The sequence below is a fragment of the Jaculus jaculus genome, chromosome 2 (genome assembly GCF_020740685.1).
Source record: "Jaculus jaculus isolate mJacJac1 chromosome 2, mJacJac1.mat.Y.cur, whole genome shotgun sequence".
Lineage (NCBI taxonomy): Eukaryota > Metazoa > Chordata > Mammalia > Rodentia > Dipodidae > Jaculus > Jaculus jaculus.
This window is the reverse complement of record NC_059103.1, coordinates 158,692,760-158,708,699: the sequence shown is the minus strand read 5'-3', so window position 1 is coordinate 158,708,699 and position 15,940 is coordinate 158,692,760. Positions and strand designations below refer to the sequence as shown.

At 39.0% G+C, this 15,940-nt stretch overlaps 1 protein-coding gene and 1 pseudogene across 2 annotated transcripts in view; both read left to right on the top strand.

The window, feature by feature from the left end:
- The window catches only part of Mmp16 (matrix metallopeptidase 16), a 306,078-nt gene that overhangs the window by 76,170 nt on the left and 213,968 nt on the right, over positions 1-15,940 (top strand). The window lies entirely within an intron of this gene.
- On the top strand, positions 9,837-14,492 carry LOC123458562 (annotated as a pseudogene).

The following is a 15,940-nucleotide window of genomic DNA, read 5'->3' as shown; positions in this document are numbered from 1 at the left end:
TTTCTTTAAGTAATGAGAACATTATTGATTATAAACTTGGTTTGAAATATGCTGTCAATACATGGCAGAATAAAGGAGTTAAATTTTTGCTAGAAAAAATCACAGGGTGAAAACAGGACATGAGCTGTTTTAATAAGATCAGGGACATCAGGTGCAGAGACATTACAAAGATAAGCTGAGACAACCTTGAGGTTCAACCAAGAGTGATAAGAATGACCTCTAGATAAATGAAAAGATAAAGTTGGAGAAAATGAAGGCAGTATCTTCAGAAAAGTTCCCTGAAGCCATGACTGCAGAAATTGAGATATAAATGAGTGGACTCTACCGCTTTCCAAAAAGGACTCCTTAAGCCATATGATGTATCAGTGGAAAAATTAGACTCCTACAATATGTCTCTATTGGTGCTTATGACTTAGGAGTTTTTTTTTTTTTTTGCATGCATAGAAAAATTTAAACAATTCACACTTCTCTTTTGTCAATCCTTGGGAAAATTTTATATATTGCTTTTCATTTTGATGAGTATATCTAGTCTAATTTACTCCTTAACATAAAAGAAAGTTCATCTTAGAATTGAAAATTCTATAATGGTTCAAATTCACCCTCTTATTAGTGATCTATACATATCACTGGATATAGGAGAAGTTCTATTTTGTAACTATAAATTATAAGGGGTGTGTGTGTGTGTGTGTGTGTTTGTTTTCTTTTCTCCTTTCTTTTTCTTCTTTAAGGCAAGGTCTCACTCTATGTCATGTTGACCACAAACTCACTCTGTAGGCCCAAGCTGGCCTTGAACTCCTGGTGATCTTTCTACCTCATCCTCCTGAGGGCTGGGACTAAAACCTTGCACCTCCATATTGTCCATTACTCTATTTTTATTAATTTATTTTTTGCAATAATCAACATTAGTGTTTAATGTCTTTAATTAAACTTTATATTTTAAAAGGTTATACTCATATTCTCTCTTCCCCACCCCAATTCTATTGAGGACACTCCTTAGAGTGTTTATTGGTATTCACTGTAGGCTCCTGGAGTTGTCAGTCAGACTCCTTTTTGGGGAGGGGACCACGCCTCTGGCTAAGCCTATTCTGTGACTGTTAGGATCTTTCAGCTCCTAATTTCACAATGTCCCTGAGCTTTGGCAGACATTTTAGAAGTCTGATTTAGTGTTCAGTTCTCTGTAGCCTGTGGATTTCTGCTTTGATGAGTTTTAAGTTATCACAGTGTCTGTTGCCATCTCTTTGGAGGTGGGTAGTTGTCAGGCTAGAAGTCAGAGCTTCTTCCTTTGCAATGTCTCCTGGGCTCTGGCAGATGACCTGTCTCTTGGAAAGCAATAGGCTATCTTGTCTTATCATATTGTCATATTGATGAATTTTGGATCTCCCCAGTATTCTCTGCCATATATAAAATAAAACAGATTGTTCAAACAGGAGTGAAAACAGCTTGGGTTAAAGAGTATAAGCATAGTTATTTGAGACACTTTTTGATGTGTGTGCCTGCTCTTCTTAGCCAAATAGTAGTGAAGGTTCTCTCTGGAGTCTGTGAGTTTCACATTCATGGGATCCTGACGTGGATCTCAGTAAAAGGCAGGAGTTCTGTCCCACTGGGTTGGTCTCATGTCCACTGAGAAAAATTGATTACCTATATAAACTGAGTGCCACTATTACAGAGATTTGTATTTCACTTCTGGCTGGCTGACTTTGTAACTTGTAGGATCTCTTGCTTATTGAAGTTGTTGGTAACTTCCAACAGCTTCATAGTGCTTTTGCATGCTATGAGGATTAGCTAGGTGGGAGCCTTTTGCCTTCTGACTTCCTTTCCTCTGTTGATGGGCATCTGGCCTAATTCCAGTTCCTAGCTGTTATGAATAGAGCGGCAACAAAAGTAACTGAGCAAGTGTCTCTATAGTAGAGTATAGTCTTGAAAGGTATATGTCCAGGAGAGGTATAGCTGTATCAAATGTTAAGTCTACTTTAATCTTTTTGAGGTGTCTCCATATTGATTTTCATAATGGTTGTACAAGATTTCACTTCCACCAACAATGAACAGGTGTTTCTCTTTCCCCATATCCCCAAATTTGTTGTAATATGATTTAAAAAAAAAATTTGTTCATTTTTTTAAATTCATTTATTTGAGAGTGACAAACATAGGGAGAAAGGCAGGTAGAGAGAGAGAGAGAGAGAGAGAGAGAGAATGGGTGCACCAGGGTCTCCAGCCACTGCAAATGAACTCCAGACGCCTGCTCTCCCTTGTGCTTCTGGCTAACGTGTGTCCTAGGCAATTGGGCCTTGAACCACAGTCTTTAGGCTTCAAAGGCAAGCACTTAACCACTAAGCCATCTCTCCAGCTGGTTACTTGATTTTTTTAATGATTAGATGATCTGACTGGAGAGAGATGAAATTTCAAAGTCATTTTACGTTGTGTTTTCTATGATTAAAGATGTTAAATATTTCTTTAGGAATTTATTGGCCATTTGTATTTCTTCCTTTGAAAATTATCTGTTAGATTCCCTGCCCCATTTTTTGAAAGGCATGCTTGATTTTTATTGTTTAGATTTTGAGTTCTTTGTAGATTCTTGAGAATAATCTTCTGTTAGATATACAGCAGGCAATGATATTCTCCCATTCAGTGGGTTATCTATTTGCTCTGTTGATGGCTTGCTTTTCAGTTTCATGAGGTCCCAAGGTTGAAAGCTTGTCTTATTTCTTAGACTACTATGGTCTTACTGAGAATATCTTTCCCTACAACTATCTCTTGGAGTATTCTACTTTTTTTTTTCCTAACAATTTCAGAGTTTCAGGTTTTATATTGAGGTCTTTGATCCATTTGGAGTTGGTATGTGTGTGTGTGTGTGTGTGTGTGTGTAATATTAGAGAAGAGTGTCCAGATTCACTCTTTTCAATGTGGCTATCCAGTTTCTTCATCACCATATGTTAAAGATTCTGTCTTTTCTCTATTTATTGCATTTGGTCCATTTGTCAAAGATCAGGTAGCTGTAGTTACTAGAATTTATACCTCAATATTCTATTTTATACCATTGCTCTATATGACTGTTTTTGTGCCAGTTCCATGCTGTTTTTATTACTATGGCTTTATAGCATATATTGCTAAATGAATATTAGATTTTTTTCAAATACATTTGAGTCAGATAAATCAAGTTGTCTTATTTGAATAATCATATTTAATTTCAATTTTTGTGATATTAACAGTTAGTTATAGATAAAGTTAAAAGGATGGGTGTCCTTAGGAGAATGTTAAGTTGATTTACTTTTCATAATATTTCTCAATATATACTTAAATATTTGGGTAGTACAACTTATAATTCTGAAAATCAGGCTGGGGTGATGGGTTAGCTATTAAGTACACTTGTTTACAAAACCTGAAGACCTGAATTTTATCCTCAGAGGCATAGCCCAAAGCCAGCTGAAAAGTAGCACATGCATCTGTGATCTCAATGTACCTACAATGATGGTAGTTGGAGCCAAAAGAAGCTGAAGGTCATGGGGCATCAAGACTGTCATTGATTTTCTGCATTGTGTCCCCATCTCGACAGACACCTTGAGGTTGTCTTCTGACCACAATCTTATCATGGCATAAGCTCACCCCTCATGTGCACATGTATACATATACAAATGCATACAAATAAATGAATACAAGTTTGAAAACAATATAAAATTTAGAAAACCTTATTAGAAACAGTTTAAATTCAATGTATCATATTAAATTTTAATTAAATGCTTCCTTTTTTCTGTTATGAACCAAAAAATCTTCCTTTTCTGATATTTTATTACAATTCTAATTTTAATTTTTTTTTCAATTTTTTTTTTTGTTGTTGTTTGTTTGTTTTTGTTTTTTGAGGTAGGGTCTCACTCTAGCCCAGGCTGACCTGGAATTCACTATGGAGTCTCAGGGTGGCCTGGAACTCACAGAGATCCTCCTACATCTGCCTCCCAAGTGCTGGGATTAAAGGCGTGTGTAACCACTCCTGGCTTATTTTGTTTTTCAATTTTTATTAACATTTCCCATGATTATAAAGAATATCCTATGGTAATACCCTCCCTCCCCCCACTTTCCCCTTTGAAATTCCATTCTCCATCATCATACCCCTCCCCATCTCAATCCGTCTATCTTTTATTTTGTTGTCATGATTTTTTCCTCCTCTTATGATGTAGGTAGTGTCAGACACTATGAGGTCATGGATATCCAGGCCATTTTATGTTTGGAGGAGCAAGTTGTAAGGAGTCCTACCCTTCCTTTGGCTCTTACATTATTTCTGCCACCTCTTCCACATTAGACCCTGAACCAAGTGTGATTGAGATTTTACTCAGTACTCCATTCACTCCTTTCCAGCACTATGATACTTTCTGAGTCATCCCAAGGTAACTGCCATCTGAAAAGAGAAGGTTCTCTACCCAAAGTGAGAGTAGCATTAATATAAGGGTATGAACATTAAGAGAAGTGTTTACCGGGCAGTTTGATAAGCATAGTATATACATTTATCCAGACATCAGCAGATGTTACACCTCTAGGGCTAATAACTACACCTGTTTTAAGTTTGCAGTATCAGGGATGTACTCCCTCCCATGGAGTGGGTCTCCAGTCCAGTTGGAGGGCAGTTGGTTTCCATCATAATAGATGTGCCACTATTGCACCCATTGTCTCATTTGGCCTGAATGGCCAATTACAAGGGTTCAGTATCCACTGTTGAGTATCTTCATTGGTGGTATCTCTTTCTCCCATTGAACTACATGTATAATGGCTTCTTCCAGCTTTCTGTTAGCTGGTCTACATAGAGGAGCTTATCAGCTAATTTCTAGCAGGATTTCTCAGTGGTTTTGCAGCCCAAGTATGTGGAGTCTCCAGAAATAGGTTCTTACCATCTATTCCTGGTGGGAAACCAAGGGTCTCGACAATGGCCTATAATGTTTTGGGGGCATCAGGGACCTCCCTGGCTGACAACTCACCGAAAGGTATCCCATCCCTGGCACTGAAAATTTTCTAGCAATGATCTATGGCTCCTGAGTGTTCCATTGTCCCAAATTGGAGGATTCCATATGATTTATTTTTATCCTCTTAGATTTTGATGAGCCCTCCCTCCACCTTTCCATTACTCTATCTCTTCCCCTGTCCTCACTTTGAGCCTTTTCAACCCCGTTAATATATTCTTCTATTTACATATATACAATATCAACCTATTAAGTATCCTCCTCTCTTTCGTTTCCCTTTATATCTGCTTTTTTAACTTACTGGCCTCTGTTACTAGGTTTTTTACCTTCTCCCACAGAAGCCCAATCATCTGTAGCTAGGATCCACATGTGAAAGTGAACATGCGGTGCTTGGCTTTTTTTTGGATTTTGTCAAATGCCTTCTCTGCATCTAATGAGATGAGCATGTGATTTTTGTCCTTTAGTCCTTTTGTATAATGTATTACATTTATCAATTTGTGTATAATGAACGATCCTTGAATCTCTAAAATAAAGCCCACTTGGTCAGGGTGAATGATATTTCTCATATATTCTTGTATTCTGTTTGCCAAAATTTTGTTGAGAATTTTTGCATCTATGTTCAGGATGTAGATTGGTCTGTAATTTTCTTTTTTTGTTCTATCTTTGCCGTGTTTAGGTATCAGGGTGATCCTGGATTCATAGAAGGAGTTTTGTAGGATTCCTTCTTTTTCTCTTTTATGGAAAAGCTGAAGAAGCAATGGTGTTAGTTCTTCCCTGAAGGTGGTAAAATTCAGCAGCGAGTCCATCTGGGCCTGGACTTATTTTAGTTGGGAGATTTTTGATAACTGCTTGGAACTCCATGTTTGATATAGGTCCATTTTACTGATTAATCTCATCTTGATTTAATTTAGGTAGGTCATATAAATCTAGCAAATCACCCATTACTTTCAGATTTTCATACTTTGTGGAGTATATGCTTTTATACTATGTCCCTATGATTTTTTGAATTTCTCTGGCATCTTTTGTGATGTTACCTTTTTCACCTCTAATTTTATTTATTCGTGTCTCTTCTCTCTTTCTTTTGGTCAGATTTGCTAAGGGTTTATCAATCTTGTTTATCCTTTCAAAGAACCAAATCTTTGTTTCATTGATTTTGTTTGTTTGTTTGTTTGGTTTGGTTTCTATTTCATTAATTACTGCCTTAATCTTTATTATTTCTTCCCATCTACTGATTTTTGGTTTTCCTTATTCCTCTTTTTCTAAGACTTTAAGGTGAAGCATTAGGTCATTTACTTGCAACCTTTCTAATTTCTTAATATAGGCAATTAAATCTATAAATTTATCTCTTATAACTGCCTTTATTGTGTCCCAGAGATTTTGGTATGTTGTGTTCTCATTATTGTTTGACTCTATAAATGCTTTGATTTCCTTCTTGATTTATTCATTGACTCATTCATCATTTAGTAGTGTGTTGTTTAATTTCCATGATGGTGTGTATGCTCTATAGCTTTTCTTGCTTTTGATTTGTAATTTGATTCTATTGTGGTCAGATAGAATGCAAGGAATTATTTCAATTTTCCTGTATTTCTTAAGATTTGCTTTGTGTCCTAATATATGGTGTATTTTAGAGAATGTTCCTAATGCTGTTGAAATAGAATGTGTATTCTGCAGCATTTGGATGAAATGTCCTCTAGATATCTGTCATGTCCATTCCTTTTATGACCTCATTTAGTCCAGATGCCTCTCTGTTTGTTTTTTCCTGGGATGACCTGTCAATTGATGAGAGTGGGTGTTAAAGTGGCCCACTACCACTGTGTTTGGTGTTATCTGTGACATTAGTTCTAATAGTGTTTGTTTGATGAATTTGGGGGCCCCCATGTTAGATGCGTAAATATTTAGGATTGTAATGTCCTCCTCTTGGAAGGTGCCTTTAATCATTATAAAGTGGCCTTCCTTATCTTTCTTAACTAATGTTGGACTGAAGTCTACCTTATCAGATAATAGCAACCCCTCCTTGTTTTCTAGGTCCATTTGCTTGAAACATCGTTTTCCACCCTTTCACCCTAAGATAGTGTCCATCCTTTGCAGAAAGGTGGGTTTCATGGAGGCAACAAATTGAAGGATCCTGCTTTTTAACCCCGTCTGCAAACCTGTCCCTTTTGTTTCGGGCATTGAGGTCATTGATATTAAGATATAATATTGAAATATGTGTATTTATTTTAGCCATATATATATATATTTTTTTTTGTAGTTCTTCCAGTTTTACCTTTGCTCTCTTGTGCTAAGTTGTATTTGAGTATTGTTTGTTTTTTCCCGTTGCCTTATATGTGTGCTTTTCTTTATCTTCAGCATGGAGGATTCTTTTAAGTATGTTCTGTAAAGCTGGTTTTGTCTTCAAATGTGCCTTTTGTTTGCTTTTGTTGTGGAATGTTCTTATTCCTCTGTGTATTTGAATGGATAGCTTTTCAGGATAAAGTAACCTTGGTTGACAGTTGTTGTCTTTCAGGGCTTGAAATACATCATTCCAAGCCCTTCTGGCTTTCAAAGTTTGTGTTGAGTAATCTGCTGTAATCCTGATGGGCTTGCCTTTGTAAGTAACTTGATTTTTCTCTCTGACTGCTTTCAATATTTTTTCTTTGGATTGTGTGTTTCATAGTTTTGATTATAATATGGCGAGGAGAGGTTCTTTCCAGATTTTGTCTGTTTGGTGTTCTAAAGGATTCCTGTATCTGTATTAGTACCTCTTTCCCAATTTGGGGAAGTTTTCTTCTATGATTTTGTTGAAGATGCCTACTATGCCTTTGGAGTGAAATTCTTCTCTTCTACTATGCCCAGAATTCTTATGTTTGATCTTTTCATAGTGTCCCGAATATCTTGAAATTCCCACTCATACTTTTCTATTAGTTTATGTTTCTCTTTATTGGACTGTATTAGATCTTCCACCTGGTCTTCTAGCTTAGATATTCTGTCATCTCCTTCATCCATTCTACTGGTAAGATTTTCTACAGAGTTTTTTTTTTTTTTTTTTTTTTTAATTTCATTAACTGTGTTCTCCATTGCTAGTAATTCTGACTGATTTTTCTTTATTATTTCTATTTCCTTATTTATGTCTAGTATTGACCTCTTTATTTCATTAAATTGGTGTTCTGTTTTTTTTTTATTCCTTTCATTTCCTCTTTCATTCTTTTGATTTCTTCTTTGAACATATTTATATTCATTCTTTTGTACTCTTTCTCAGGCATTTCCTCTAACTTGTTCTCACTGGAGGTCATTTCTGATGCATTTATGTTTTTTGGTAGATTTATATTGTTTTGATTTTTGGTGTTTCTTTTGTTATAATGTATATATTTTTGCATCCTGGGTTTTTTAATGATTGGATTTTCTAATTATCTGGGTATTGTTAGATGTATCAATCAATCTGATATTATATAACTTCAGGGTAGAAGCTTAAGGCATTAGCTGTGGCTCTCAAGACTCTCAGAATATCTACAAAAGTGAACCTAGGTGTTGGGTTTGCCTGCTCTGAGAGTATTCCAGTAGGCTTAGTGGAACCAAATACAGATAGTTCTAAAATTTAACTAAACAATGTACTCTTTCAATGAAAAACAGCTCAGAGTATTTATTCAAGAGTAGTTATTATGACACCAGATCCTCTGTTTGTCTGTTAGACTGTGTGGTGCCTCACCCACTCCCTTAATCCTGACAACAATGACGTTAAGATTTCTGGTCTGTTGAGGGTTCCAAGTCAGCTTGTGACCAGGTGAGACCCTTTGCTGGTGTAATCCCAGTTACCTCTGTTCCTGCTTGGGTTCCGCTGTCAGTTCAAGTAGGTGTGGCAGGGTCCCCAGATCGCTGCTCTGTTAGTGGGAGCTGGGCTGTAGCAGTGGGGGAGGGGAGGCTGCTGATGCTGCTCTAGTTCTCTCGCTGTTCCACATGTTCTGCCTTGTGATCTGCTCCTCCATTGTTCACTACCCTTCTCCCTTCATGTTTCTTGAGTTTGTGGTGAGCTCCCATGTGAGTGGAAACTCCCCTCACCTGGCTTTTCCGGTAGCTCAAGGTGAGTCTGGCAGCTGGCTGTGCCACCACTGTGGTCCACGGATCTGCCGGAGCAGCTTCTGCCAGCCCATGCAGGCCTGGATGCTCTGGATCTCTCCTACTTCTCAATTTCCTATACACCTCAGTTTTTAGTAAAAGTGTGTATTTTGCTGGTGTTCCACCCCCCCCCCCCCAGGCTGCTTTGGCATTGTACCTACACCGCCATCTTAACCGGAAGTACCACAAATCTAATTTTAATTAATGTTTCTTCTAATCTTAACCTTTTAGATCTGGAAACATATATTTCTTATTGTATAATGCACTATAGGAAATATTTGTAACTACAATAAACTAGCAAAAACCATGGGATACCAAAGTTACACCAATAAATAACAGAGAGTAAAGTAAAGAGAGTAAAGTTTCTTTAGAAACTTTTAAGGGCTTGTTAATGACCCTCTTCAGTGTGTTTAATATGGATTTCAAAAGATGGAATATAATTGTGATTGACCAGTTTGTGTGTGTGTGTGTGTGCGTGTTTTGTTGTAAATTTTATGTATGTTGTTTTGTTGGTGATTTTGTTAAACAACTAAGTTGTAGAGAGTTTTCTTTAACTAAATTTTTCATATTTTCTTTTCTATGTTTTGGGGGGCATTTGCCTTTTTGAGGTAGGGTCTTGTGCTAGCCTTGTCTGACCTAGAATTTGCTCTGAAGTCTTGGGTGACACATGTAAGCATATGCACACAAAAGCACATGAAAACCTGCATTTGGGGGCGGGGTGGGGTTGGGCGGGGCGGGGCCTGGGTCTGCTGCTGCTGCTGTGCGCTGGCACAGCCCGCGGAAATCACCTGCTGAGCGGGTGATCTCCTGACCTTGGAGCAAAGACACCCCTTGCAACCCATGTGCATCATCTTCTTTAAGTTTGATCCTCGTCCTGTTTCCAAAAATGCATACAGGCTCATCCTGGCAGCCAAAAGAGATGAATTCTATCACAGACCATCCAAGTTAGCAGACTTCTGGGGGAACAACAATGAGATCCTCAGTCGGCTCGACATGGAAGAAGGCAAGGAAGGAGGCACATGGCTGGGCATCAGCACACGTGGGAAGCTAAGGGTGCTCACTAACTACCTACAGCCCCAGCAGGACAAGGATGCCCATGGCAGATGTGAACTTGTAACCCACTTTCTGACCGCTGACATAGACAGCTTGTCCTACCTGAAGGTCTCCACAGAGGGTCATCTGTATAACGGCTTTAACCTCATAGCAGCTGACCTGAGCACAGCAAAAGGAGACATTGTTTGCTACTATGGAAACCGAGGGGAGTCTGAGCCCATCATCCTGACACCAGGGACCTATGGACTAAGCAATGCACTGCTGGAGACACCCTGGAGGAAGCTGTGCTTTGGCAAGCAGCTCTTCATGGAGGCAGTGGAATGAACCAGGCACTCTCTAAGGATGTCCTTGTTGCCCAGCTTCTGGGTGTGCTCAACAATGAAGAGGTGCAGCTACCAGACCCAGCCATTGAAGACCAGGGCAGAGAGTACATACAGCCAATATTGAGCAAGTATGTGGCTGTTTGTGTGTGCTGCACCAACTATGGCACCAGAATCTTCTCTTTCCAAATGGCAGTGACCTTGGGAGGACAAAGAAGGCATTATGGTGCTGGAAAGAAGTGACAGGATTTCTCAGTACTGCAATATTTCTATCACATCTTCCAAGGCTCAGGGTCTATTGTGGAAGAGGTGGCAGAAAGAATGTAAGAGCCAAAGGAAGGGTAGGACTCCTTACAACGTGCTCACCCCAGACACAAAATGGCCTGGATATCCAAGACCTCACAATGCCTGACACTACCATCCCAAGACCATCATAATAGGAGGAAAATAATCATGACATCAAAATAAAAGAGAGACTGATTGAGATGGGGAAGGGATATGATGGAAAGAATGGAATTTCAAAAGGGAAAGTGGGGGGAGGGAGGGTATTACCATGGGATAGTTTTTATAATCATGGAAATTGTTAATAAAAATTTGAAAAGAAAAAATATATTAAAAGAAAAAATACCCTGCATTTTTCCCTATGTACATACATATACACAAGCAACAATAACAACAAAAACATGTGTTCTGGGTATTTAGCCCATATGTTTATGTATATCTACATGTACATGTACATGTATGTGACTACATATAGATAAAATATTATGATATGGAACAATTTGGACATGAAATAGGAGTTTCCACCACATAAAACATATTTGAATACTTGGTAAACATTAGATGTAGCACATATAAATAAAAACAGATCCAAAACATTAATTCTGGCTTATTGTGAGTATTAGTATTCACAATATAAAAACAGCAAAATGACATAGAAAATGCTTACTGATAAAGACAGAAAAAACCTCGGAGATAAAATCTTCACATTGATTTTCTAGCTGGGATCTCTTGCATTGATATATTAAAACACACTTGATGGTTGGATGCAATTTCACCTTTGTGTCAACACAATTCCTCCATCTGGTTTCACACACACACACACACACACACACACACACACACACACACACATCCCATGTATATACTCTGTCATTGAAATTCTGACTTTGTAATGCAGTGGTCCAGAACCACTACTTCCTATCCTATTTATCCACTCACTAGATCCATGCCTTCTAGGAGTTACTGGCCTAGGGTAGGATGATACTTCTAAGAACCCTTTGCAGGATGGAGAGATTGCTTAGTGGTTAAGGCACATGCCTACAAAGCCTAAAGACCAAGGTTCAATTCTTCATGTACCACGTTAGCCAGATGTACATGGTGGCACATGAGTCTGGAGTTCATTTGCAACAGCTAGAGGCCTTGGGTTTCCCATTGTCAATCTGTCTCTGTCTCTCCCTTTCTCTGTTTCTCTAAAAAAAATAAATAAAAATAAACCTTAAGGGAAAAAAAAAAGAACCCTTTGCATAGTTTCTATCTCTGAGTGCCACCAAGTAGAGAGGTCTTTGCAACATAATGATGACAAAGTATGGATCTTACCTCAAGATTCAGAGAAAGTGGCACAGTTAACTATCACAAGATTCCTTGCTTTCTAGAGCTTGGAGGTTCAGCATATCCACAATATCCCATGTTTCACTTACTCCAGACCATTGCTTCAGTTCCTCCTTCAGGCCTCTGCTGGCCCTAATGCTAGTGAGTTGTACAGAGCATTTGAGGTCTAAGTTAGTGTCAGTGTCCCAGTGGAGAGCCATTTTATGATCAGTCACTGTTATGCACATACCTGCCTCTCCGGCTTAGAAAGTTGGGACTTGCCCTTTTTGCACCTCTGTCTCCATCAGTTATGATTCTTTTCTTGCCTCTTTTTAGTTCTCCTCCCCCATCAAGTCCTCAGGGCTGACATTTTGCACCTCAAATTTCTTACATCTCTGCTGCTGGTTTTATCTGCTTTTGAACTTGATGTCCTCCTTGGCTTCTCTGGTGAAGATTGCCAGCCTCAGGCAGCTCTTCATAAAAGGAACTTTGACCCAACCTCAGTTGATTGATTTTAAAAAGTTGTACTGATGAAGACTTTTTACGGGTGTCAGAGAGGACTAAGAGGGTGTAGGAGGCTCAGGCCTTAAAGAGAGATTGGAACAGGTAGCAAGTGGGAAAGCACCCAAAACAAAGCAGGAAAACACCCAGGCAAAACAAAATCCTTTCCCTTCCCAGCCTGGCTGGGGATGGGAATGTAGACCTAGAATAGCTCCCTCACGTAGGAGGTGAAGTCTGAAGTCAGAGCAGCCAAAAACTTACAAAATGTGTCAAGAGTCAATAATGGGCCAAGGGACAAGAGAGCTCACACGCCTGGTTCAGGCCGTTTATATGGATCAATTATCCAAATAGAGCAAAGCTCATTGACAGACTCAGGTGAGACAGAAAGATGGGTGAACTCAAGAAGCTGATTCAGGGCTGGAGAGATGGCTTAGCGGTTAAGCGCTTGCCTGTGAAGCCTAAGGACCCGAGTTCGAGGCTGTATTCCCCAGGACCCACGTTAGCCAGATGCCCAAGGGGGCACATGCGTCTGGAGTTCGTTTGCAGTGGCTGGAGGCCCTGGCATGAGGCCCTGGCACGCCCATTCTCTATCTATCTCTATATATCTCTCTCTATCTGCCTCTTTCTCTCTCGGTCTGTAGCTCTCAAAAATAAAAAAGTCAAAAAAATTTAAAAAAAAAAAAGAAGAAGCTGATTCAGTCAGGGCCAGCCCTGAAGAGTGCTAAGCTTGAAAAGAAGCAAGAAGATCAGCTGAGGAATGTTGCTTGGAGCCATCTTGGTTAAAACTGGATCCAATGCACAATGCCAGAGCAGGCAAGGTGCCATGCATGTTTCTGGGGACCAGCCCCTATCTAACTACCTAGTAGAAGAGGCTACCTTGTTCCTAATCTGTATCATACTTGTCTGTCATCAAAAAGATCATCATCACTGTCAAGACTTTCATGATATGAAAGAGAGAGAGAAGTTAACCTCTTGTGTCCATTTGGTCCTGAGTTAAAAATCTCTAAGTAGTTTTCAGAACTTCACCACAAGAGTTGGATGTGACTTTTCAGTTGCATTTATATTCAGTACATTACAGTATTATTTTTAATTTCATTAAACTAAAGCAATATCTTATATATTTGTATATCTTTAAATTATTTTTATTTATTTGTTTGCAAGGAGAGAAAGAGAGAGAGAAAATGTGTGTGTCTATGTGTGTGTTGGGGTGTGTGTGTGTGTGTGTGTGTGTGTGTGTGTGTGTGTATGTGTGTATAAGAACACCAGGGCCTCTAGCCACTCCAAACGAACTCCAGATGCATGTGCCACTTTGTGCAACTGGCTTTACGTGGGTACTAGGCCCTCAGACTTTGAAAGCAAGCATTTTAACCACTGATCCAACTCTCCAGTCCTTATATAATTTTTGCCATAAAATATTTTTGAAGTTGGGAAGGCAGATGTACTCTCCAGAAAGGGAAATGAGCCTGGGTAGGCCTGGGCATTTATGTTTACGATGTGGTAGAACAAAATGCTGGCTCCAGTCCTAAGAATCATTTGCGGTTAGAGTGGCAATCAGCTATGAGGAGCCAAAGAAACTCCATCACCTTTATTCTAAAGGTTTTTTAGCGGGACTTCTCTATGAGTAAATAACTTTTAAAAAATAATTATTTTCATAATAAATGAAGATAGAATTCTGGTGGCAAACTTGCTTTTGTAAGACCCTGAGTTGCAGCTCTCTTGTGCTTGTTTTGTGTGTTGTATTTGGTTGATGTGTGCCTCACGTGTGACTGGCTCTGATTGAAATTCTAGCCTGCTGAGCTTTTGAGTATCATGTTTTCTTCTACAGGCACCCTGGGAGCAGGACCTGGAAACAGGTCCTCATCCATCTCTTCTGAGTAGTTGCCTGAATGAAACAAAGGTGTCAGACATTATATTAGCATGCAGCACAAGAAATCCCTGCTTACTAGATGATTCTAAGCTGGACCCAGTGCTCTGGGACTTCTTCCAAGTGTGAACATAAAACAACACAAACAATATAAAACACCTGCATCGGCAGAAAGCACATATTTAGTGAAACTCCATAATAAATTTGAGGACTCATGCCCTAGATGTAGTTTTTGTTTTAAGTTTTATTTGCTTCTACTGTATCATTTTGTTTTTCTTGCAGCGTCTGCTGCTGACTTTTGGAGTGGAATCATGCTGAGTGGAAACAAAATTAGGAGGACATATGTGACATGAATTAAATGCCTTCAGTTCTAAGAATGGATGAGGCTTCTGTCACCATATTGCAAGTGGAGCCTTGGAGGGGGGTGAAGTGAGGACCAACCAGATTTTGGAATCAGCATAGAGTATATATACCGACATTCTAGTTTTCTGTGGCTTACCCATAGGAATGAGTTTGCCTTCCCAAATCAAGCCAGAAATAATGACCCTAGTGGCGTTTCATCTAAAACTAAGCCTCAGCAAGCATGTATCCTCTTGGCAGTATTTTTATGTTTCTATTTTTATGGTAGTTTGAATAAAAAAAAAAATATCCCCTATAGCCTCATGGGTTTGTATTTAAGCCTTATGTTTAGTCCCTAGCTGATGGAGGCTTTGGAAGATGGTGCTGGTAGAGGCATGTGGGGCTGGGCCTTGGGGTGTTATAACACAACTGCACTTGCCACAAGGAGCTCACTCTCTCTCTTTCCATCTTGTTATCAATGAGAAGTGATGGGCAGCTGTCTGTTCCTACTATGATTTCCCCTCCATGGTGAATTTTTTTTTCGATACTTTAAGCCCGGCATAAGCCATTTCCTTAAATAAGGTGCTTCTTGTGGTGTTTTGTCTCAGCAGCTATATTGTACCTGCGATAATTCTAAAATATCTTCACAAACATAACTTTCAATACTGGACACCTTTGAAAGCCTGTGGTATCGAAGTTGAGGGTTCCATAGTGACTTGATGAAAAGACGGCTATTCACATTCTCTAAGAGAGAGGACCCTGGGAGCATGTGTTCAAGCCTACCTGACCTTGACTTCTGACATCACACATTTGTTTTCGCATAGACTACAGACAGGTAGTTTTGCCCTCACAGATGATTATCTTGTCAAACTAAGAATATAGCAAAAAGGATATCCAAGTAATACATGCAAACAAGTAGTATTCATTTATCACTTCTTTTCTCCATTGATGTAGGGAGGTTAGGATTAACTCTCACGCAATAATTACATTGAGGAAAAGGTCAATGAAAGTTTTCCACTTGTGTACTTAAACTAAAGCCACCCTTGGTCATTATTATTGTGATTCTCATTGCTCAAGATGGAATTCTGCATTTAAAATATCAGTTTCTATTTTAGTTTAGAATGGACTCAAACTATCAGTTTCAGTGAACATGTGGCCCTCAAATGAGGAGTTCTCTATGCCTGCGTGGAAGACACATGGACCACTTAATAGCAGTGCATTTCTGTGGTTCTTGCTCC